Source organism: Muntiacus reevesi, chromosome 10, assembly GCF_963930625.1.
Source record: "Muntiacus reevesi chromosome 10, mMunRee1.1, whole genome shotgun sequence".
Classification (NCBI taxonomy): Eukaryota; Metazoa; Chordata; class Mammalia; order Artiodactyla; family Cervidae; genus Muntiacus; species Muntiacus reevesi.
In genome coordinates this window covers 30,337,134-30,361,458 of record NC_089258.1, presented here as the reverse complement: position 1 = coordinate 30,361,458, position 24,325 = coordinate 30,337,134, and the positions used below count along the sequence as shown (strand labels likewise).

The 24,325-nt window shown below is 45.2% G+C and overlaps 1 protein-coding gene and 1 pseudogene across 4 annotated transcripts in view; one reads left to right on the top strand and one right to left on the bottom strand.

Annotated features, from left to right (window-relative positions):
* Positions 1-24,325, bottom strand: part of PALM2AKAP2 (PALM2 and AKAP2 fusion) — a 498,977-nt gene that overhangs the window by 325,908 nt on the left and 148,744 nt on the right. The window lies entirely within an intron of this gene.
* Positions 11,641-12,109, top strand: LOC136176859 (ATP synthase subunit d, mitochondrial pseudogene; annotated as a pseudogene).

Genomic DNA, 24,325 nt, shown 5'->3' with positions numbered 1-24,325 from the left:
CAGTGTTGATTTGCTCTCACTTATATCACTCCTAAATAATTTCTCCTGTAAAATGGAGTTTTCACCTTTGGACGAAGCAGTCAAATATGTCAGCATTACTAATGCCTCTGTTCACCACACTTCTAAAAGAAATGTAATTTTTAAAAAGTTGGGACTCTGCAAAGGATTTTTCTAATGGATGGATGCCTTCCTAAGGAATTCTTCATTTCTCCCTCTGACTGGTCACAAAGACGAACTTGTAGCCTAAATGGTCATTTCCATGGCAACTGGCTGTTTCAAGTGCATTACTGATTTTGGGCTTCTCTGAAGAGCTGTGAACGGGGAATTCTGTGCCACAGAACATGAAAGCTCATATTCAAATACACAATAGGACAAAAATACACAGTCCACTATAAAAGCATGATACATCTACTGAGGCAAAGAACTTACGCTTGAATGATGCTACAGGCATGTCAATGCAGATATTATCAGTCCTTAAAACTTATTTTGAAAGTATGATGAAATTAAGTGTCAAAACCATACAAGCCTTAGCATTTATGGAATTTCTCTGAAAAGGGCTATAAATTTAGGAGGTGGTGTGTTTGGTTAAAAGTTTCCATAGTTTGACCTTCCAATTAAATAACAGATACAAAAAGCACTATAAAATCAATGTTTACTTAATGAGCTCTTTTTGAGCTCATTACCTCATTACCCTTGTAATCATCACCCATTCAAAATAAATAGAATCCGCCAGTCACTTCCAGAAGCCTCTCCATGTGTCCCATCCCATCTGCAACCCCTCTCCCTTCACTCAAAAGTAACCACAATTCTAGTTCCCATGTTATTAATCCTCATAGCCTCTGTAAGTTATAAGATGCTGTGGTTCAAAGTCATTTTTTCACCATTAAAATTTACTGTGTAGTAAATTAAATTTGTGAAAGGCTTATTTACACCTTTCAGTTTTACAGCTACCCACATTTAATAGATACATTCATTTTTTCCTGTATTTGTTGCAGAATAAGGTTGAATGCATGCCAAGAAACTGGAGAAGGACATGGCACCCCACTCCAGTATCCTTGCCTGGAAAGTCCCATGGACAGAGGAGCCTGGCAGGCTATAGTCTATAGGGTCGCAAAGAGTCAGACACGACTGAGCGACTTCACTTCACTTCATGCCAAGAAACTGCCTCCACTAGGCGGCGCTACATCCCTTTATGTTCCCAGATAGTGGGAAGGCCATCCTTGGCATACGGCTCAAGAATCAGCGTGTTTCTATGAATGAAGTCACAAATGCATGGGTAGGAAATCCACCGACTTCTTTACCCTGCCACATATCACAAACAAGATTCGCTGTCTTAAATTCAATCCTCGAGGGTCCCCAGAAGTCCTGGTGAGGAGCAGTCTGAGCAAGACCGAACCTCTATTTCAACAACTACTTTTCCTTTAACAACCTAAGTCTGTGAAATTAAGGGAGGGGGGAAGAGTGTCAGGAACAGACAAAAGAACCCTGTTTCCAAGTATCGATGAATCACAGCTGGTTCACAGCTGTGCTACCTTCCTCACTGTAAGTCAAGTCACAAAGCAGAATGAAACTTTCAGTGGTCGCCACCATGATGTTAAGGAATTCTGAGGATCCCTAGGAGAATTCCATGGACAGAAGAGCCTGGTGGGCTGCAGTCCATGGGGTCGCAAAGACCGAGCAACTATCTAACACTGACACAGGAGCTCTGAGGCAACCAACCATTTGCTTTCTGGATTCTATTTTTCAACCCACAGGCATGGCACAGCTCATCACAGAGGCAAATTTCCACTGCAAACGTACACAGCCGATTTAATCTACTTTCACCTGGAGGTTTGCTTTATGATTTTGTTTTTCAGATTAAAAAATCTGAGTAACAGAGCTATGGAATCTTGAATCATAGAAGTTTGAGGGGTTGATTAAATTAGCTGCCTTTGTGACTCACAGCAATTCTCTGGTCTGATAGTTCCCAGCATAACAGATAGGTTCAGATGCCAAGCATGTGTTACAAATAGCAGGACATCATGCATACACAAGGGGTATTCCTAGTTCAATGCCGGCCTCGGGTCAGGCCAAAAGGCCAGCAACTGTGCCCAAGCCATAAAAGTGCCAACTGGAATGTTTTCACATGTTAAGTGTCCATGCAGTCTAAATTTTAAACAGAGATTTATAAGATTAGCTTGATTGATTTAAGGAGTTTTGTGATACAGGTCATTCTATTTCCATCATGATTTGTCTGTAAGATTTAGCCTTTAAAATATGGGCTTGCTGATTTGGAAAATTCAGTAGAAGTGAAGAGTTGGTTGAATAAAGCTGAGAATAGATTACTTCCTGTAACTTTTTTTTTTTAGAAAGATATAGGTAAACTGAAAGTTATCCTTCAGATTGAGTGAACAATACAGAATAGTTTTAAGAATATGGGCTTTTAAACCAGATAGTATCAGGATCAAAAGCAGGTCCAAAGATTTTTTTTTTTTTTTTCCACTCCTTAGTGTTGCTTCCAGACCACAGCTGTCCTCCTGGGAAGTCTGGCTTGTTCCCTTGTTCTAATCATCCTCCTCTCTGTCACCAAGTGACTTTTCTGGTCACTTCCTCACATCCACCGATGACTTCACTCCTTGGCTCACAGTACACCTATCAAATCCCACCACCATCCTGGTGACCTCACTGTTTGAGCGCGTGACTCATCCAGCCGTTATTCCCACAGCTCCTTGACAATCCCATCTCAGATAACCTTGATCTCCCCTCGTCAACCACCCCTCCCGAGGGCTGACATCTGGCCTCATCACTAAGTATGAAATGTTAGCAACAAAGGCCCAGGTTCCAGCCACAGCCTCCCATCCTCCCCTCTCCCCCGCTGCGTGTCCTCACCACATGTGCTTTAGGAGCTTTCCAAGCCCCCTCATCTATGGCTTTATCTTCTCCCCACTCATCATAGCTCTGCTGTCTTCTCCCCTTTCATCTCTTTTTGGCTAGAATCAAGTGAACAATCATTTCCAACCACCGTCTTCCTGTATTCTCAACCACCTCACCTCCTCATCCTTTGGCTATACCCATCTAGCAGAATTCCAAGTCAGGGTTCAATGCCCATCCTGATTTCCCAAGATTAAACATCCATGTAGGGTACCACATCTATGTAGGGTACCATAACACTGCAGGAGATAGCCACTTTGAATCGTGGTCTTCAACCTCAGGGGGGCTCTTGACACTGTCCAGGAATCCTTGGGCCTGCCCTTTGTCAGTCTGTGGCTTCACTAGAAGATACTTCCTTCCCAGCACAAGCCTATATTTAAATAAGCCTATTTTTAAAATAAGTATTTTTTGTTTGTATATAAAAGGCTCATCACCAGTGCCCTGAATTCCATCATCCCTCAGAGACCCAATGCCATCATTAATCCTTCCACTCACCTGTAGTTTCCACCTCTTTATTTTCAACTAGCTCGTTCATCTAAGAATTTAGACTTCTTAATAAGAATGTACTATATAGCACCGGGAACTCCATTCAGTACTCTATGGTGACTTAAATGGGAAGGAAATCCACAGAAGAGGGGCTGTATGTAAACATAGAGCTGATTCCTTCTGCTGTGCTGCAGAAACGAACACAACTCTGTAAAGCAACTAGACTCCAGTACAAATTAAAAATAATTTAGACTTTAAAAAAATCCATATTAATCATATCTATCTGTATCTATCTATCTATCTATCTATCTATCAAGAGTATGCTCAGTTGTATCTGACTCTTTGTGACCTCATGGAGCATATTAGCCCAGCAGGCCCCTCCTTCCATGGAGTTCTCCAGCCAAGAATACTGGAGAGGGTTGCCATTTCCTTCTCCAGGGGATTTTCCCATCTCAGGGACGGAATCCGGATCTCCCACATTGCAGGCAGGCTCCATCTGAGCCAGCAGGGAAGCCATGTAAATCCTATGCCCTCTCTAACTAAAGTTCATTCCTTTTCTTTTTCCACAACCACACCACACGGGGAGCCAGAGTGTTCATTTAGTGTCTCCAAGGGCTCTCAGCTCAACTCCACGCCTCACCACTCTATTTGACAAGCACTCCCATTCTGTCTGGGCCACCAGTGACTTCCCACTTGGCATGTTCAGGGGACACTTTCCAGAAGCCCTGTATTGTCTGTCAGCAGCATTCAATATCATGCATCACTCCCTCCTCCGGGAGAAGTCCTTTCATCTTCACCTACCACCCTCCTTGCCGCTCTGACTGTCCTCCCACGCCTCTGGCCACCCTCATCCCTAAAAACGTGAGTCATCGGGTTGACTTTACATGCTGCATTCTCTCCCTGGGGAGCTTCAGTCACTCCCATGGTTGAAGTTACTATTAAATGCAGATTTTAAGGCCCCACACTGGATCACCATCCTGCGATCTAGACCTGTATGTTCATATGCCTACCAGGCATCTCACACGTGAGTCCCAAAGGCATCATGAGCTCATCGTATCCAAACTAAACTCACCACCTTCCCCTCAAATATATTCCTCTTCTTATGTTCCCTTGGAGAAGGAAAAGGCAACCCACTCCAGGATTTTTGCCTGGAAAATCCCATGGAAAGAGCAGCCTGGAGTCCATGGGGTTGCAAAGAGTCGGACACGACTGAGCGACTAACATTTCTTACGTTCCCCATCCTAATGAATAAGACTATCAACCCATCCACTTAGCTAAGGTAGACACCTGGCTCTCTCCTTTATTTCTCCATACCTTTCATATCACATTTCAATCAATTTCAAGATCTGTCGATTAACATCACCTTGAAAATCATAACTCAAAACTACCGCATCCATGCCTTCTTCAGCATCTCCACAGCTACCCTCCTTTTTTGTTCTATTTGGATTTTAATTTTTATTGGAGTATAGTTGTTCTACAATGTGTTCATTTCCACTGCACAGCTAAATGAATCAGCCGCACATACACATAATATCCCCTCCCTTTTGGATTTTCCTTCCCAATCAAGTCACCACAGTGCATTAAATAGAGTTCTCTGTGCTATACAGTGGGTTCTCATTATATTATCTATCTTATACATAGTATCACTAGCATATGTGTGGCAATCCCAACCTCCCAGTTCCTCCCACCCACCTCCTTCCTCTCATACTTTGGGCTATTGCTACTTCATTATGGGATCAATGAAACCACCTCTGAGTGGTCCCTCTCTCTCCCAACTGAAACTACTTTATACTATAGTAGAAAACTCTCTCAAAAATGCCTGTGCCATTAGATCACTCGCTCAGAGCCTCCGATCACCTACAGGACAAAATCCAAACCCCTTACCTAACAAAAGCTTGGTCCACATTCCCACCACTGTTTCTCACCGTTCCTCTCTCTACCCTCCCATCCAGTTACAGGGAAACGCTTGTGAAGTACTACAGGTTAGGGGCTGATAGTTGAGTTTTGGTGTCAGACAGACATGTGTTGGAAGTCTAGCCCTGTCACTTACTGGTCTGTGACCATGGACAAGGTACCTATCCTGAGACCACCACAGGCTTCTCTCTTTCAGAATACTCACTGCCAGCATCAGCTAGTAAATCCTCGTAACTAATCCATCTATCCTGCTTGCTGGGCTGTCCTAGAATCCCTAGCACACGGTGAAAGTGAAGTTGCTCAGTCATGTCTGACTCTTTGTGACCCTATGGACTGTAATCCGCCAGGTTCCTCCACCCATGGGATTTTCCAGGCGAGACTACTGGCGTGGGTTGTCATTTTCTTCTCCAGGGTAATCTTCCTGACCCAGGTATCAAGCTCAGGTCTCCCGCATTGCAGGTAGACTCTTTACCCTTTGAGCCACCAGGGAATCCCAACACAGTAGGCCATCAATACTTATTCTGCATATGAATAAGTGAAAAGGATGAATCAACTGTTTCAGTGAGGGGACGCTCACTTCTCAATACCTCTCTTGGCATCTGATTGTTACAAAGTTCTACAAAGAGGGCAGCCAGCGCCTTACAATTCTACCACAGTCATGTTCAGACCCACACAGGGTTTCTAGGCCTGTACTTGGATCCTTCTTAGATTTTTCTTCTCATGAAAACTCCATCACTGACACCTGTACATTTAGGTACGTACACATTTATACTTCCACGTGCACATGGGTGAAAAAGGCCAGCAGTGCAATGGAGCCAAGGTGATGGTACAAGTGTGCACGATATCTCTATCTTTATGTGAACTATGCTCACCCACCACGTTCTAACGTGCAACTGGGTGCTTTCCAACGTCATCACCAAAGCCACTCCAAACTCCTCCGACATCGCACATACCGAGTCAGGGAGTGTCGATCGGCCCCATCATGGTAATGACACAAACCCAAAGAGGAAAAGGTGGAGTCAAAGTCAGCTTCAGGGCCAGGGGTTCAGAATGTGGGAAAGAGGAAGGTTGACACAACAGCAGTGAGGAGGATCCTGGGGACTATCACAAACCATCCTGTGGTGACCGTGCCTGACTTTGATCAGTGGGGGTGCAAGGCGTGGTATATTACATGCTTTGCAGACCTGACATAGGGTTTCCCTGGTGGCTCAGATGGGAAAGAAACCGCCTGCAATGCAGGAGACCTGGGTTCGATCCCTGGGTTGGGAAGATCCCCTGGAAGAGGACATGGCAACCCACTCCAGTATTCTTGCCTGGAGAACCCCCATGGACAGAGGAGCCTGGTGGGCTACAGTCCAAAGGGTCACAAAGAGTTGGGCATGATCAAGTGACTAAGCACAGCACAGATTTGACATAAGATGAGAAGAGTTTGGCTCTTGGGTCTTCCCAGGATACTCTGGAATAGCTCCCACATCCCTGGGTCCCTCAGATTGGCCCCATACCCTCTGATGCAGAGAGAGAACAGCCAGCCAGTTCTTGGTTTCAGGACTAGCTCTCTGGGTCTCCCAGGTCAGGGCCCACAACAAGCTCCCTCTTTATGCCATTTCTCATCCCTACTTCCTTAAAGGGAGGCAGAAAATGGGGAAAATACTGACCTTACCGCGTGAGGCATTAAGAAGTAGCAGTTTCAGCAACAAGCCAAACATTTAGTAGCTAAGGGAAGGACGATGCAACCAGAGGCTGTTATGGATCGTGGGCAACTGGGGCTGAAATCTGGCCATTTTTTATTCTATAGATGTGATTTACACATCTCACTGGCTTTGAATTCAATGAGCCCCAATTCATTAGGGCAAGCTGAGAGATAGGCAATCTTTTAATGCCATGTAGACCTTGTGTAGCTCCTGACAAATCAAGCCCTGGCAGCCACGGGGTGGTTTTTCTTTCACTTCCTGTGGGAAAACTTCTGGGAAAAATCTAGGTCAGTGATAGCCTACTGCCTGATTTACAGCAACAACCAATTTCTAACTTGGCTTTATCTGATCTGTCCTGGACAATGTTTTCAGCTGCTCCGGGCAGTCCTGTTAAATTGTGCCAACCTGCAATCATTTTTAGAAATCACTCAACCATCAAAGATTTGATTTGGTCTGCTTAATCTGTGCTGACCTCACTTCATTTTGCAAGGTTAGGGCTTCTGTATCCCCACCTACTGCAGAAGCCTTCCAGCTGCGTCTACATCACGCTTTTCAAAGCACTTTCGTATCTCTTATCTGCTGCTACTGAGAGACCAGGTAATGCTAACTCCTTACCGAGGATGAGAAGACTCAAACATGGGAGGATCTCATGACAAGGCCATGACACTGCTGGATTAGAGTCAAGACTCATGCCAGGAAGAGTCATCCCATTTCATGACACTTAACACATACATAGCGGCCCTGGGCAAGAGTAAGCTCAGTGAGGCCAAGAAAACGACCCGTGGTTTCCCTTTACCCTGTCCTACCATGCATGCTAAGTCGCTTGAGTCATGTCCGACTCCTTGAGGCCCTAGCAGTAGGACCACCGGGCTTCTCTGTCCATGGGATTCTCCAGGCAAGAATACTGGGGTGGATTGCCACGCTCCCCCAAGGTGTCTTCCCAGCCCAGAGATGGAACCCTCGTCTCCTGCATTGGCACACGGGTTCTTTGTCACTAGCAACACCTGGGAAGCCCCTTAGCTGGCCCTGACTTCTGTTAAATATGGACAATGGGGCCACAGATGAAGTAAACACGCATTTTGCCATGGATGATATAAGTGATGTGCTGGTACAGAAACCTCCCATCTGCTCTGAGGGAAGAGAACAGCTGTTCCTCGTCAACCTCAACCCCTCCTCGCTTCCTCCACCCCTGCTTTTCCCAGGTTCTGCAGCTAGATCATCGGTGCCTCCATCCTCAGGCTCAGTCCTACCCAGTGTCTCGGCCAGCGCAGACCACGGTGGGAAGGATGGTCAAAGCTAAGAATCACCGCCCCCTCCACCCCCACCACCAGGTTCCTCCCTTCCTTCTGAGCTACCTCTGCGGTCTCGTTATTCCACCAACAACCCTCACCTCCAAATCCAGGCTTGGTAACTCAGGAGGAATGGCTGGGATTCCCCGCTGCCCCTCCTTGGCGGTTCTATCACACTGCTTTCCACCCTGCTCCCTTTTCAGATGGGCATTCCCGTCGCCCGCCGTCCTCAGCTCTCAGCAGCTCCTCAGATCCTGGCTCCGGGTAGTCAGCTGCCCTCTCCCTGTGGACAGTCTCTGCGCCTCTGACCAGACCCATCACTGATCCCTAGCTCTGCTATGGGACCAAGACGGCCGCTCGTCGGCCAGTGGGGCACCAGCTGCGTGTTCACATGGAGCCTGGGGGCTGGGCCAGTGACCCCTATGTCACACGTGGCTTCCGCTTAGAGCTCCCATTGGCCAACTGCCTTATATCCAGAAAGCTTTATATCTGGTTTCTTCCAGATATACCACCACTTGCTTTAAGAAAACAATACACTCTAAGGTGGCTGTGTCAGTTTATATTCCCACCAACAGTGCAGGAGGGTTCCCTTTTCTCCATACCCTCTCCAGCATTTATTGTTTGTAGATTTTTTGATGATGGTCATTTGGACTGGTGCGAGGTGATATCTCATTGTAGTTCTGATTTGCATTTCTCTAATAACTAGTGATGCTGAGCATCTTTGTAAAGCAACTATACCCCAATTAAAAAAAAAAACCAGTAACACACACACACACACACAAGAAAACACAATGTAAACAGAAATACCAGCAGATAATTAGTCCTAATCATATAGGATGTTTCACATATGAAAACTCACTTTTCATAATGTGGCTAACTTTCCATCATGCATTGGAAATATGATTTAATTTATAAAAGACAATCCTATTCATAAAATACAATACTACTCTTTTTATGTTGCTTTGATCCTATCACCCTTTCACTGCCCTTTCCCCACCTCATGCCCTCACTTCCCTCTTTGGGCAGCTTTTAGATTCCACCATCAATAACAATGACCACAGTCTTTGAAAAACCCAACTCAGATGAAATCCAATACTTTGCCTGTCTGTACCTGCACATATTCAGCTGAAAATCCTGGAGGAAAACATAGGACCATGTTGTCTGGTTTTGCTTTTGATTCACGAATTTAAATTGTAGGGAGGCCTCAGGGGGTATCCAGAAATCTGTGTTTCCCTAGCTTAATTACTCTTGAACTGTCTGAGAGGATGATATTACACCTTCTATCTCCTCGAACTTCCAATGCCTCTTCCCCCTTCCTCACTGCCGGTGGCTGACCTTGCTTCCCATGTCACTGAGAAACCAGAAGCAGTCAGAAAGCCTCCTCCACACCCTCCCTCATGGGCTCCAGCCTCCTTGCTGGTCCCACAGGCTCTGCCATCACTCTCAGAGGACTCGCCTCCATCTGTGCTCTCGATGACATCCTCACTCCCCAACTTGAGGATGTCCTTCCAGCAACTGTCTCTCTCTTTTCCTGCCGTGGCAACTTTTCCCAGTCTCCAGATCATTCTCAACAGCACTCAGACATGCTCTAACATGCCTAAAAGCAGTTGAGCCCAAATTCCTCTTCATCTACCTCTCCCTTTCTCCTTTGCCCTTTACAGAAAAACTTCTTGAAAGTACCCATCGATCACCAACTTACTCATTTTGTCCACCTCCCAACTCCCTTCCCCTTTGGTAACTAATCTGATCTTTATATCTAGTCTCAGCACCACAGCTAAAGTGATCCTTAAAAAAAAACAAAATAGGTCAGATGATGCTCAAATCCTCTAATGGATCCTCATTTCACCTAAAGTGAAAGCCATCCTGGACTTCCCTGGTGATCCAGTGGTTAAGAATCTACCTGCCAATGCAGGAGACAGGGGTTCGATCTCTGGTCTGGGAAGATCCCACTTGCCCTGGAGCAACTAAGCCTGAGCACCACAACTGCTGAAGCCCACGGACCTAAAGCCCATGCTCTGCAACATGAGAAGCCCCTGCAATGAGAAGCCCAGGCGCACAACGAAGCCTAGTCCCCGCTCGCTCCAACTAGAGGAAGCCCACATGTAGCAACAAAGACCCAGCGCAGCCAGAAATAAAATAAAATGAAGAATTCTGTTACGTAAAAAAAAAAAAACCAACCCATGCTGCCTGAGTTACATAAGCTTAGACTCACTAGTTTATCGATCACACTTCCTTTATAGCTTTAAGCTCACAGAAAATGAGCTTAATGAATGAAACTTTCCATTTTAGCTAGTCCATTTTGCAAATAAATCAAAGGGTCAATGGTTTTCACGTTTCTCCTTGTTTTACAACTGAGTTATGTCAGAGTCCACACCATCCTTCCCATGAGGAACATGCATCTTTTGTTGGCACAAAAGGGGTAATTCACGGCCTCTGGAAAAATAATAGTGTCGTGTTAATAGGCAGTGAGGAAAAAGACATGTGTAACTTTGGATGGGGCTGCTTTATAAGCCCGGCAATAAAGACAGGGCTTTCCTACGGCACTGGAGCCTGGAGCCTGGAGCGTGAATCCACCATGTCTGGCAATCACTCTACCAGCTACATTTCAGGTAACTAACAAGCAACGTGGGAACAAGGCTCTACCACACAGCCAATACCCTAGGTGCTTGGGGAAGTACTTTAGCAAATATACCCTAATTTTTAAAACATGGAGATGGATATCGATGGTAGAGGTCACCTGGTCCACTTCACCGGATCCATAAAGTGCCTCTTCTACCTACATACCAAGTTATCTGTCCAGTCTCTGCATCCTGGGGCAGATTGCTCATTATCCCATAGAGGAGTTAATTTCAAACAGGGCCAGCTCTAAATGCTGAGGAATTTTTCTTTATCTTGTATTGACAGCTGCCTCCCTGAAACTGATATCCACTGGTTTTGATGCAACCTTCACGACTGCTTGGTTGTACATCTGTGTTTCCAGCACCAAGTCAGGAGGTCATAAATGGAGCACAGCCCTTTAAGTCCTGCCCCTTGCCAGGCAGCAATCAAACTGGAATTTGGAAAAAAGAAATCCATGGTCCTTTGACATGGTAATTGGAATTCTGACCACTTCATGCTAAGACACCTGCCTATTTTCACCAGAGACTGGAAAGGTATCAACTTGTCTTCCCAGCCTTTTTTGAGTGAAGGTGATCATGTGACTCAAGTCTCCCCAAACCATAGCTTCCTTCTCTCTGGGAAGGCTCAGGCCTGGTACGCGGCAGCCTTCCCTAAGGATGGCAGAGAGCATCAGGATCTCCTCCTGAGCTGCTGTGGACCGTGGGCCACCGGGGTCAGTGAAGGATCTCAAGATGTCTGGATGGAAACTTGCTCTAAAAGCCATTGACTGGGTAGCTTCTGGGGAGACCATCCACTGAAACCAGAAGGCCTTTGCTAACTCCCTGAAATCCCGGGAAGAGTCCCTCAACTCTAGGTTGGTTACTCTGCCTGAGAAGCTACCTGCCATCAACTGGGTTTCCTACGTGGTCAGTGGGGCAAAGCCTGGCTTGGTGGGTGACTCTGAGAAGTTTAATGCCCTGAAATTTCCTATGCTGGAGGATGAATTATACTGCCAAGGCGGATCCTGAAGAAAAAGAAGATAGGAAAAATTGTGCTGAGTTTTTGTCTCTCTCAAAGACCAGGATTTAGGAATATGCAAAAGAGCTGGAGAAGATGAGGAACATAATTCCACCTGATCAGATAACCATTGAGGACTTGAATGAAGTCTTCCCAGAAATCAAATTAGACAGGAGGCCTCATAAGCCATTTGAGAATTTATAAACTTGGGTATGGGAGAAAGTTCTGGTCCTCAGATTATAAACTCTAGACATTAAAAATAATTACATAGTGCAAAAAAAGAAAAGCTCCTTCTGCCTTCAGTGAGCAGTCTCCCTACCCCGAGAGCATCCTCAATTTTTTCTTTGAAGCTAAAAAAACTTAAGCTATTGTTTCTCAGGCTTTCTGATACAGCCAAATGTACTCCTTACTAATGATTATGTAACCAACTAAAATTCTATTTATGAAAATCTCATAACAGCATGAGAAAACGTTCATGTAAATGTTAAATGAGAAACACTCGAAGTAAAATGCATATGGAGTCTGATCACACCTACAGAAAATCGATGCCAAGAAAATCCCCCAAATTTCTTTGGTGTCGAAATCAAGGGCATTGTTTTTCCTTTTAGAATGTTAAAATATTTATATAGTGTCAGGCCCCAGGCCAGGCACTTTTAAATGATTTCATTCTTTTCACTTTTTTTGCACATTGCACGTTTTGTTTAGAATGAAAAGATGTTACTAAATATAAGAATTCCTTTGTCCTGGAAAACTCAAAGGAAAAAAGATCAACCAGTTATGATTTGGGAAAAGATCCACAGAAGTAAACTTTGCCAGTCCACTCAGCGATACCATCATTAGACTTGTCAACTAACCAGGAAAATGTGTGCTGGAGGTATTGGAAGACTGGCAGGAAATTGACAAATTAACCTCAACTACAAAAAAGTCATACTAACTGCTTGATTTCATTAGTATTGCATAAATAATAATGGTTGTTGAAAACGAGGAGAAAACAACCAAGTTTTATGATTTTAGCCCTAGAATGACAGGCTGCTCTGGGGCTTCTTAATATTATTTTGAAGGAATAAGCTATTGAAATGCAGATCCATTCAAGTCTGACTGAGATTACAGCTTGGAGTTAATTAACTGAGTTCCTATTGTGTGTAAACTGAATTTTAAAATAAATATAATCAAAATATGTAGATGATACTATTTCTGACCCGCTGTGATGCCATGCTGACTATCTTATTTCCTTGATGCCATGCTCCATTTCATGAAAGAAATTGCAGGAGGTTGTAATGTATTTTCTCCAATGATGAGGTGACATGGACATAACACCAAATGGCCAGGTGAAGATTTTTCTGCTTAGCTCAGGGCGAACCAGGAAACTTGATCGCATCCTTAAGCCCCCCGGGGGAACCATCCAAGCAGTTCTGGCAGCAGCAATGCCACAACTCAGCCATCTAATTCAGCTGTCGGAGATGGACTGGGAGTTGGCCTTCTCTGGAGCCACCGAGAAAAAAGTGTGGCTTCGAAGGTGGCCAGACAGTTATATTATACGACAGTCTTTGATTTTCTTTGGACTCTATGAGTCTGGTCTGGGACACAGCCATAGGGCTCCCAAGCACTAAGGAGTGTATGTTTGGCGAGTGTCTTCATTTAGACATGCATTAATCTCATCTACTTTTTAATTCTCAAGGTGCACATACCAATCAAACGCAGACACTATTTCCAAGCCGCTGTCTCCATCTCCCCTCTGCACCGCGTCTGTTACGGGAGGGAGCAGGAAGGTGAGGGGCGGGGGATTAAAGCCTCTGTGCCTTCTCCTCCTGTTGATACTAAATTGCTTTTGTCCCTTCTGCATCCTTCCCATGAAGCTGATACACACACCTGCATCATGCTGTTGGGCTGAGGAGGACTGGATGGATTGTGTCTGTCATAAAGCTTGGTGAAAGCTTCCAGGTCTCTGATCTCTGCTTGGCAACTCACCAGCATCTCAGGAGATGAAATAATAAACTCGTCTCCAAGGTAACCCTCTTTCTGGCTTGGATCCAAATAATCTGAAGGGTCCCCCAAGCTTGCATAACGTACACACCCAGAAAAGAAGGCTCAACAGGATGAAATCAGCAGGGAGAGAGCACTGTCTGCCAGGACCAGTCTGGGCAGCAGCATTTTGATTCCACCTCTGCCCGACCTCTCGCCTCAGTTCTGACAACCAGATTTCAGATGTATCTCATCACGCCCTTAGCTATGTCATTCCTGGGGCCTGGAATCCCGGCCCTAAAGCCCAGGCCTATGTCTGAAATCCTGCACACTGACTGACGACAGGCTCTAGAGGCTGCTGACCTGAGCTGGATTTGTCTTTTCTTTTTTGAAAAAGTAAAGCAAAAAGGTTCTAATTTTATTGAATGTACTCTGCATTGGTGATACCCTATGAGCTACCTTTCATCCATTTCAACTGTTCAACTCCACTGCAGTTCAATTATCTGGAATTTTGAAGAAATCATGGCAGCCTCCGTGTTTCTAAGCAATGCATCTCTATTCCTCCTCTATGTTCTGGTTTTTTTTTTTTTTATCTTGACCAAGAACTTTGTTCTGAGCTGCTGTGTCACACAGGGAGCTCAACGCAGTGTTCAGTGATGACCCAGAGGAGTGGGAGGGAGGTGGGGGGAGGAGTGGGATGGGGGGTGAAGAGGGAGGCTCGAGGGAGAGGACATATGTAGGCTTATAGCTGATTCACATTGTTGCAAGCAGAAACTAACACAACATTGCAAAGGAGTTTAAAAAAAAAAAAAGAAATTCCTTCTGGATGGATCGCTATTTCATTCTATGGCTGGGTACTAGGTTCCCCCTTTGCCACCATCCTGGGAATCCTCTCCCCCTTTCTCTTGTCTGAGCTTGCTTTTAAGGACTTCCTCTGGAGAAGGGAATGGCAACCCACTCCAGGATTCTTGCCTGGAGAATTCCATGGACAGAGGAGCCTGGCGGGCTACACAGTCCATGGGGTCGCAGAGAGTCGGACACGACTGAGCAACTTCCACTTTACTTTCAGATTTTTCTCTCCATTGGGACGTCAAGCTCCCATGAGTGCTCAACTCTGAGGACAACAGGTTTGCCAGCTGAGGTGACGTTTCTCAGAACAACTAAAGAGCAGCAAGTTTCCCCAGAGCTGGTCCCACCATCTTGCTGTCTCAGGCTGCCTACCACATCCGCCCATCCCACCTCACCTCCCTGCTGCAATTAATCAGACTGGGCTATTTAAAAGGTTTACTGCTATAAATGGCCTAAGTTCTTAAGGCTCATTCTCCATCTCCCAGGCACCACTGCAGACACCCACACATAAGCCAATTGTCTAATCAAGGCTTGGGGTCCTCAAATGTCATTCTTCCCTCCGAGGCAGTCAGAAACCCCTATGAAAGAATACAGAGTCTCCACTGACTGTAAAAGGAAACTGTAGTGAATGCTCTATTGCTTCCAAGTGTTTAGAAAATAAAAGGTTATAAATAGAGCTGCAGAAATCAACAATAACAGATTCTCCAGACTTAAAGTCTCCATTTTGAACTAAAGCAAAGATAAAATTAAGATGACAGATGGGCTTTATCTCAAGTACTAAGCTGCTAGGTTGGTCACAGTAATTCTACTGAGAGCACTGTGTTGAGAAGGATTCTGAGGCCAAATCTGAGCTGAACTGGCAATAATCCCATGATCAATTAGTGATACACAGGACCAAGTGAGTCAGTCACTCAGTCGTGTCCGATTCTTTGCAACCCCATGGATTGAAGCCCACCATGCTCCTCTGTCCAGGCAAGAATACTGGAGTGGGTAGCCATTCCTTTCTCTAGGGGATCTTCCCGACCCTGGGATCGAACCCACAAGACCAAAGAGAGGCAGTTATTTGCCAGACCTGGAGTGATCCTTTGCATGGGCTTTGGAGCCAGATCTGAGGTCAAATTCAAACTCAGTCACCTTTGCCTAGAATAATATTTAACCTCCTTGAATTAACATTTCCATGCCTATTAACAGCACTATACCTTTAACAGAGTATCAAAGTTCCCATTAAATGTTTGCAAAGCAAAATATGTTGTATTAATACATATTAAATGCCCAATAAACAGAAGCACTTACGATATTAATTCTTTAGCTCCAAAGTCAGTTCTCAAAAGTAAATGCCCTAAAATAGGCTCCTCTGACTCAAAGGTTTGTTTACGTTGATTCCCATCTTGTTTTCAAATCAATAAACCACATGTGGCGTGTAGGAGGTACTGGGTAACAGCTGATGATAAATACAGCATTTCTGCTCAGCATCCTCTCCACCAATAGCACCTCTGCACTGGCAGGCAAGGAGGACTCTGAGTGGCTCTAGACTGAATTCTCAGCTTTTCCTAAAAATAAGCTCACAGACTGAGTCACCCCTTTATTCCCAGGCTCCTCTGAAAGTTGAACAGGATGTCACAGTGTCCAGAAATAGCCTCCAACTCTAAATTGGCTTCCATCGACAATCAGGCTTTCAGCTGAAGTTGGTTCAGATGCTTCTTCTGGGTTTCCGTCTACAGAGAATGACATGAGTGATAATAAGAACTAAAGGTGACCCCTGCACAAAACAGACAGGCCACTTCAGAAGCATTCAGCAACTTACCAGCTCCAACAGCAATGGGCCACTGAGCAAGCAGGCAAGCACCTTGCCTCCATTCTGCCACCAGAGCAATCTCTGATAAACCCTGGGTCTTCATGGCCCCACCAACCACGGGGCCAAGTCCTGGCCCCTGAACCTGGCGCGCCTGGCCTTCTGTGACCCAGCACCCACTGCCCTTGTGGCCTCACTTCCTGGCACGCTCCAGCCACACCCACCTCCTCGTCATTTCCTCCTGCTGCTCTGCTCCATCACGAGCCTTGAGCCTTTGTCCACGCTGCCCGTTTGGCCTAGAACTTGGAACAAAGATCGTTCTCATCTTGGCCACCCTCACCAGGCCTAGGCTACTTTTTGCCTTTTAGGGAGGACAGGAGGGGCCGGATGGAGCCCTGGGGAAGAGCAAGGGAATGAGCGAACCTATGGGACAGAGGCCACATGGACCACATCATGCGAACCCAGAGGAGAGGTGGAGGGCCCTGGGGCAGCTGTGCTGGAGGCAGAGAGACGTGCAGGACACAGCCCTGGATGGGCCTGGACAAGTTACAGAGCCGAGTTGATGTTTTCTCTGAAATGAAACATCGAAAATGACACCTGTCCTGTTCTTTGATGCACAAAAAGATCAGGAAAGTGAGGGAATTCTGCAAACGCTAAAAGACCTATGAATCCACCAGGAATGTTTCAGTCATTCTTGGTGATGAGGAAGGGGACAATCCAGGGCCTTGAATGAAACAGCCCTGACAATTCTTGAGCTGATATTCTGAGTTCTGGGATGTGGTCTGAAACTCTACCCTCTGTTCTTAACTGGCTTTTGCGGAGGGAATATTTAAGCTTTCTTCATCACATCTTAGTGTGAAATGCTGTCCTTGGCCTTGACTAGAGGCTTCGATCATAAACGGCTTCCACTGGAGACAGAGGGTTAGGGGACCCTGGGGGTCCTGGGTGCTAGGAGGGAGTCAGGAGTGTGACAAAATGCAGAGGCTTGAGTCACTCATGGTGAATGGCATCCCACTACTCTTGAGTCCCTGGGCCACTTCCCTTGGGACACAGTTTCTACTGCCACAGCCAGAAGCAGACTAGGATGTGAACGGCCATCACTGTGAAATGCAAGTTCCACCTGATAATAAGCAAAGACCCTAGTGTGGGTAGAATTACATCCCTCCACTACAGATACAGTGAAGCCCTCAGCCCTAGCACCTCAGAATGCGACCTTATTTATAAATAGGGTCTTTACAGAGGTGTCGGGCTTCCCAGGTGGCGCTGGTGGTAAAGAACCCACCTGCCAGTGCAGGAGACATAAGAGACACGGGTTTGATCCCTGGGACCCAGGAGGAGTTGGGCATGGCAACCCACTCCAGGATTCTTGCCTGGAGAGTTCCATGGACCGTGGAGCCTGGCAGGCTATAGTCCTTAGGGTCGCAAAGAGTCAGACATGACCGAAGCGATTAGCAGACACACACACATGCACAGAGGTCACGAAAATTGTGTCATTATGGCAGGGCCTAACCCGGCATGATTGGTATCCTTATGAAAAGGGGAAATGTGGACATGGACACATGTAGAAGAGCTTGTGAAGGGATAAGACAGGAACAGGGTCAAAACAAGGAGAAAGGTTTGGAGCTGACCCTGCCTTCACAGCCCTCGGATGAAACCTAGCCTGCAGATACTTGATCTCGCATTCCAGCCTCCGAAACTGGGAGACCAGACACTTCCGTCATTTAAGCCAACCCAGTCTGTGGCACTTGGTTATGACAGCCCTAAGAAACTAACAGGGACTGTTTATAACAATCCAGGGGAAAAAAGAACTTCAGAAGCCACAGTAGTCCAAATTGTTAGAATGTCCACGGGTTTACTGGGTGAAAAACACAGGCACTAACCCCACACGGGACATTCTGGAACCTGCTGACCTTAATGTCAGAGGAAACGAACGAGTAGTGGCTTACTTTTATTGATGTATTTTGAAATTCCCTTGTGGCCATCCTGAATGCCCAGGCTCCTGGTTCATGGGCCTGCTCCTGCCGTGATGGTCCACAGAAAGGTGTGCCATGGGGATGGGGATGCCTGGTTCCCAGCTGCCTGGGGTACATGCATGCAGTGGCATCACTGTTGGTCAAGGATGCTGCTTACTATTGCTTTCAAGGTCACAGTGGGTGTCCCGCCCTCTCTTTTCTCAAGGGGAGATCGGCAGACCTCCAGGAATTGGATGAACCAGACCGAAAGCTGCTCTCCGTGGGGAAGGCAGGCATTAAGAGGGGACTGAGCTCAAATATTATTGTGGATCGAAAAAACGTCGCCTGCCATTCCAATAAACAAGGCTGCTGTCCACCATCAAGCCATCAGTAACTGCAGATACCCCAAATGTGCACCCTGAGAGGAATTCAAGGAGAATAAAAAGGATAGTGGCCCTAGATAGTTAAGATGCATATCAAAAGAAATTTCAATGAGCCAGACTCTTGCATCTTCTTATACATAGAAAAGCACTAAAATCATTAACTTGAGATGTCTGGGTTTTTTTGTGTATGTGTGAATAGCCATCTTTTGTTGTTGAACTACACGCTTTTTTCATCAGCAAAAGCTCCTATGTACACTGCCTCTTTCCTCACCTCTTTGGAACAGTCCCCCAGGGCTGTCTGACAGGCTGCCATTCCCAGCTACGGTGCTCAGTGAGGTCACTGAAGAAAACATAATTCTCAGCTTTTAAGTTGTGCAATTTTGGTGAGGGCAACACAGCCCGAGCATCCTGCCGTGGCCCCAGATAAAAGGGGGGAAGCTGGTAAAGTGACCATTTCATCTGAACAAGCACTTACTGAGTATCTAGGATGTGATAGCTTCTCTCTCTTAAACTTGGGAACCCCAAGTGAGGGCTGGATGCTTCCTTGCCTTTTGAACTTAGAAGACAAGAGACACAACCCAGCTGGGAGAGTTTAGATGGAAAGTTGTGCAGGAGGAGGATCCTGGAGAAACTTGCTAGGGAAGAGCCTCAAGCAGGTGGCTGGGGTAGCATCAGGTGAGGGAACAGTGCGTGTGTGTGCTCAAGTGTGTCCAACTCTGTGACTCCATGGACTGCAGCCCTCTGTCCATGAAATTTTCCAGGCAAGAATACTGGAGTGGGTTGCCTTTTTTCTATTCCAGGGCAGAGAGGGAGCTTTAAAGCAGACACCTGGCTAAGAAAAAATTCAGGGGGAATTCCCTGACTGTCCAGCGGTTAAGACTCCGCACTTCCACCGCAGGGGGCAAGGGTTCGATCTCTGATTTGGGAACTAGTTAATAAAATCGTGCATGCCATGTGGCGCCACCAAAAAAAAAAAAAAAAAAACAAAAAAAACAGTCATACCTTATTTAAAAAATAAAAACAATTCAAGGAGTCCAGGGATGAGCCAGAACTCACAGCAGCCATTTAAAGGCTATTAGAGCTGAAATATTGCATCACCTTCAGTTACAAACAGAAGGACAAGCCTCAGAAATATTTTCAGTACCTATGACTTTGTCATAAGTAGCAATCGGAGGTATTCTCATATCACATTATAGTTGTGGGAGATGAATATCACTTATGTTCATCAAGAATTAGAAATCAGAGTATGTATTGTTCAGTTCAGTTGCTCAGTTGTGTCCAACTCTTTGAGACCCCATGAACTGCAGCATGTCAGGCCTCCCTGTCCATCACCAACTCCTGGAGTTTACCCAAGCTCATGTCCATTGAGTCGATGATGCCATCCAACCATCTCATCCTCTGTCATCCCCTTCTCCTCCTGCCTTCAATCTTTCCCAGCATCAGGGTCTTTTCAAATGAGTCAGTTCTTTGCATCAGGTGACCAAAGTATTGGAATTTTAGCTTCAACATCAGTCTTTCCAATGAGTATTCAGGACTGATTTCCTTTAGGATGGACTGGTTGGATCTCCTTGCAGTCCATGGGGCTCTCAAGAGTCTTCTCCAACACCACAATTCAAAAGCATCAATTCTTCGGTGCTCAGCTTTATTTATAGTCCAATTCTCACATCCATACATGACTACGGGAATTGCCACTAGATTTTATTTAATACAATAATATAGAAGCATGTGTTGTGTGGTCAGTCATGTCCGACTCTGTGTGACTTCAAAGACTGTAACCTGCTAGGCTCCTCTATCCATGGAATTTTCCAGGGAAGCACAGTGGAGTGGGTTGCCTTTCCCTTCTCCAAATATAGAAGCATAGATTTTACCTATCACAATTTTCTAATATTGACCTGCCTGTATTTCAATGTAATTGGTCATCTTTTTAATCCTATGTATTTTATCTTGTGCACTGAAGCATTATTCTGAGTCCACAAGCCTGGGAAGTAATCTGAAACATAAAACAACTTAAGAATCCTGCTTTAAGGTTACTAAAATATCAATAACCTCAGATATGCAGATGACACCACCCTTATGGCAGAAAGCAAAGAAGAACTAAAAAGCCTCTTGATGAAAGTGAAAGAGGAGAGTGAAAAAGTTGGTTTAAAACTCAACGTTCATAAAACTAAGATCATGGCATCTGGTCCCATTGCTTCATGGCAAATAGATGAGGAAACAATGGAAACAGTGACAGACTTTATTTTGGGGGGCTCTAAAATCACTGCAGATGGTGACTGCAGCCATGAAATTAAAAGATGCTTACTCCTTGGAAGAAAAGTTATGACCAACCTAGACAGTGTATTAAAAAGCAGAGATATTACTTTGTCAACAAAGGTCTGTCTAGTTAAAGCTATGGTTTTTCCAGTAGTCATGTATGGATGTGAGAGTTGGACTATAAAGAAAGCTGAGTGCTGAAGAACTGATGCTTTGGAACTTTGGTGTTGGAGGAGACTCTTGAGAGTCCCTTGAACTGCAAGGCGATCCAACCAGTTCATCCTAAAGGAGATCAGTCCTGAATATTCATAGGAAGGATGAATGGTGAAGCTGAAACTCCAATACTTTGGCCACCTGATGCAAAGAGGTGACTCATTTGGAAAGACCCTGATGCTGGGAAAGATTGAAGGCAGGAGGAGAAGGGGATGACAGAGGATGAGATGGTTGGATAGCATCACCGACTCAATGGACATGAGTTTGAGTAAACTCTGGGAGTTGGTGATGGACAGGGAGGCCTGGCCTGCTGCAGTCCATGGGGTCTCAAAGAGTTGGACATGACTGAGCAACTGAGCTGAACTGAAAGTGGCTTTGGCGCTATGTAAAATGTATCGTGAAGGCAGCAATGTACTGTAATGACACTGACATTGTCCTTGCCCTCCAGGAGCTTACAATCAAATGAAAGGAAAGAGGTGGGAATTACCCTCTTTCTCCTCCTCCTTATGCTTCCCGCTGCTTATTCCCATCAAGCCAATTACAGCACCTCTGCCAGTCCATACAGCAGCTCTGCGGGATCTAGAAATGATACCTCTTCCTCAAGACACCTTTCTGGCACCTACTAGAAAACTGCCCTAACAAACATGAAGCCACAGCGAGCATGTGTGAATGGTGCCCCTGGGAGCAGTGACCACCCCAGAAGAGGGTCTGACTGATACATCTTTGCAGAGACACCAGATAAGAAGGCTTCTTATGCGCAAAGGGTAGGCAAGGATGTCCTCATCCCCTGGACATAAGTACATCAAAGACCACTCTCGTCTATCATGTTGTTCTTTCCCCAAGCCCACCTGCAGCCTCAGGCATCTTCCCAAGACAGCCAGAGTTGACATGGGATGAAAACCATTCGCCCTCTCAGGCTCAGGGCTTTACCCTTTGTGAGAAGCTTGTATTTTCATGGGTGATGATGGAAACTATAAAAGCCTTCAAGGCTTCAAGGAACTCACCCTGCAGAGTGAGAGGGAAGATTTAAAGCAATGAATCTCTAAGGCTAAAAGTATGGGAACTACATTTGGTCAGATAACCCTTACTTTATACTACATTGGTGGTTCTCAAAGGGATTATTTTGTCCTCCAGGGAATATTTAGTGATGTCTGGGGATACTTTTGATTGTCATGCTGGGGCATCGGCAATGCTACTGGAATTTACTGGCTAGAAAGCAGGGAGACCGCTAAACATCATACAATGTACAGGACAGCCCCCGGTCCCACAGTAAAGAATTATCTGGACCAAGCTGTCTATAATACCGCAGTCAAGGAAATCTTACACTAGCCCCATGCTCAGCTTCCTATTCTCCCAGCAGCTGCTCAGAAGTTATCCAGAAAGAGAATTTCAGGGTCTGGCATATGTCTGACCAGAAAAGCAAAAGCCACCCCCTGGTTGAAGAAGGACCCACAAGTGTCCACACCACGGCCTGCTCCGCCCCCATCCCCCCAACGCTCACACGGCCGGTCCAAGTATGGCAGTGATCCCTTTCTAAATCTGATTTCACAACTTTGGCTCTGCTATCTCTCCAAACCTTGGGCAATTTGAAAATATTTACTAAGTCACCAAAGTCCCTTTGGAAATTTCCAGGCAGACAAGACTCAAACTTGCAGCTGGCCCTTTTGGACAAAAAAGGGAAGGGGGGCAGAAAGGAAACAGTTGACGGTTCCGGGAGGTCAAAGTGGAGTCTGCTGCCACAGGCCACTGGCAGCTTTGACCCCCACCGGTCACTTTATTTGCAAATGAAGCCATTTGCCCTGTGGCTTCCATAAGGTAACTGACCCTCAGCCAAGGGCTAATGAGCGCCGGGGCAGTGGGTCAGCAGCCACTTTCCACTGGCTTCCTGCTCTGAGTCAGGGCATGTGGTGAGCATGTTCTCTGCCTCCCGTTCTGACACTGCACCCTTAGAATCCGCCGGGCAGCACAGCACGAGGCTGCTGGCAATTTCTGGCGAGAACTAAAAATGACATGAAGAATCACCAGGGCTTTTCCGCTACCCTCTTAACCCCTGTCAATGGAAAAAAATGACTTTAAATATAACCATTTATTTTTAGACGGGCCAAACTGATACCTCTAAGAGATCAGATTTTCTGGTTTTTGAAAGAAAACACATAGTTGGCTAGAGAGTGAGGATATAACAAGGAAACTCTAGACAAGCAAAACTCATCACGTGAGCATTTCAGTAACTATAAGCCTCTCATCAGAGTAGCCCAGAAGAGAGTGAAAAGGGTATCTATGTTCGACTGCTTTTCATTCTCATTCACTCTGCCTTCTTTGTTCAAAAAAATTTTATTGAAATTGGTTTATTTGAAATTTTATTGAAATTGATTTATTTGAAATCTATTTGAAATTATTTATATGAAATTGATTTTATTGAAATTGATTTACAATGCTGTTAGTTTCAAGTCTGGTGCATAGTGATATATATATATATGTATATATCTAATGTATAATCTAATATAGATATGTATATATCTATATATATATGTATATATATATATCTAAAATGTTTAACTTGAGTATATATTCTTTTTCCTTATAGGTTATCACAAGATATTGAATATAGTTCCTTATACTATACAGTAGGCCTTTGTTGTTTATCTATTTTATATATTACAGTGTTTATATGTTAAACTGAAGGAAATGGCAACCCACTCCAGTATCCTTGCCTGGAGAATCCCATGGAGAGAGGAGCCTGGAGGGCTACAATCCACGGGGTAGCAAAAAGTCGGGCACGACTGAGCAACTTCACTTTCACTTTTAAATCTAATTTATCCTTCCCTTCAACCCCACTCTCTCCTTTGGTAACTGTGTTTGTTTTCTATGTCTGTGAGTCTATTTTGCTTTTGTAAATAAGTTCATTTGTGTCATATTTTTTAGATTCCATACATAAGTGATATTTGTCTTGCTGATTTACTTCAATTTTTTAAAATATGATAATCTCTAGTTCCATCCACATTGTTACAAATGGCAT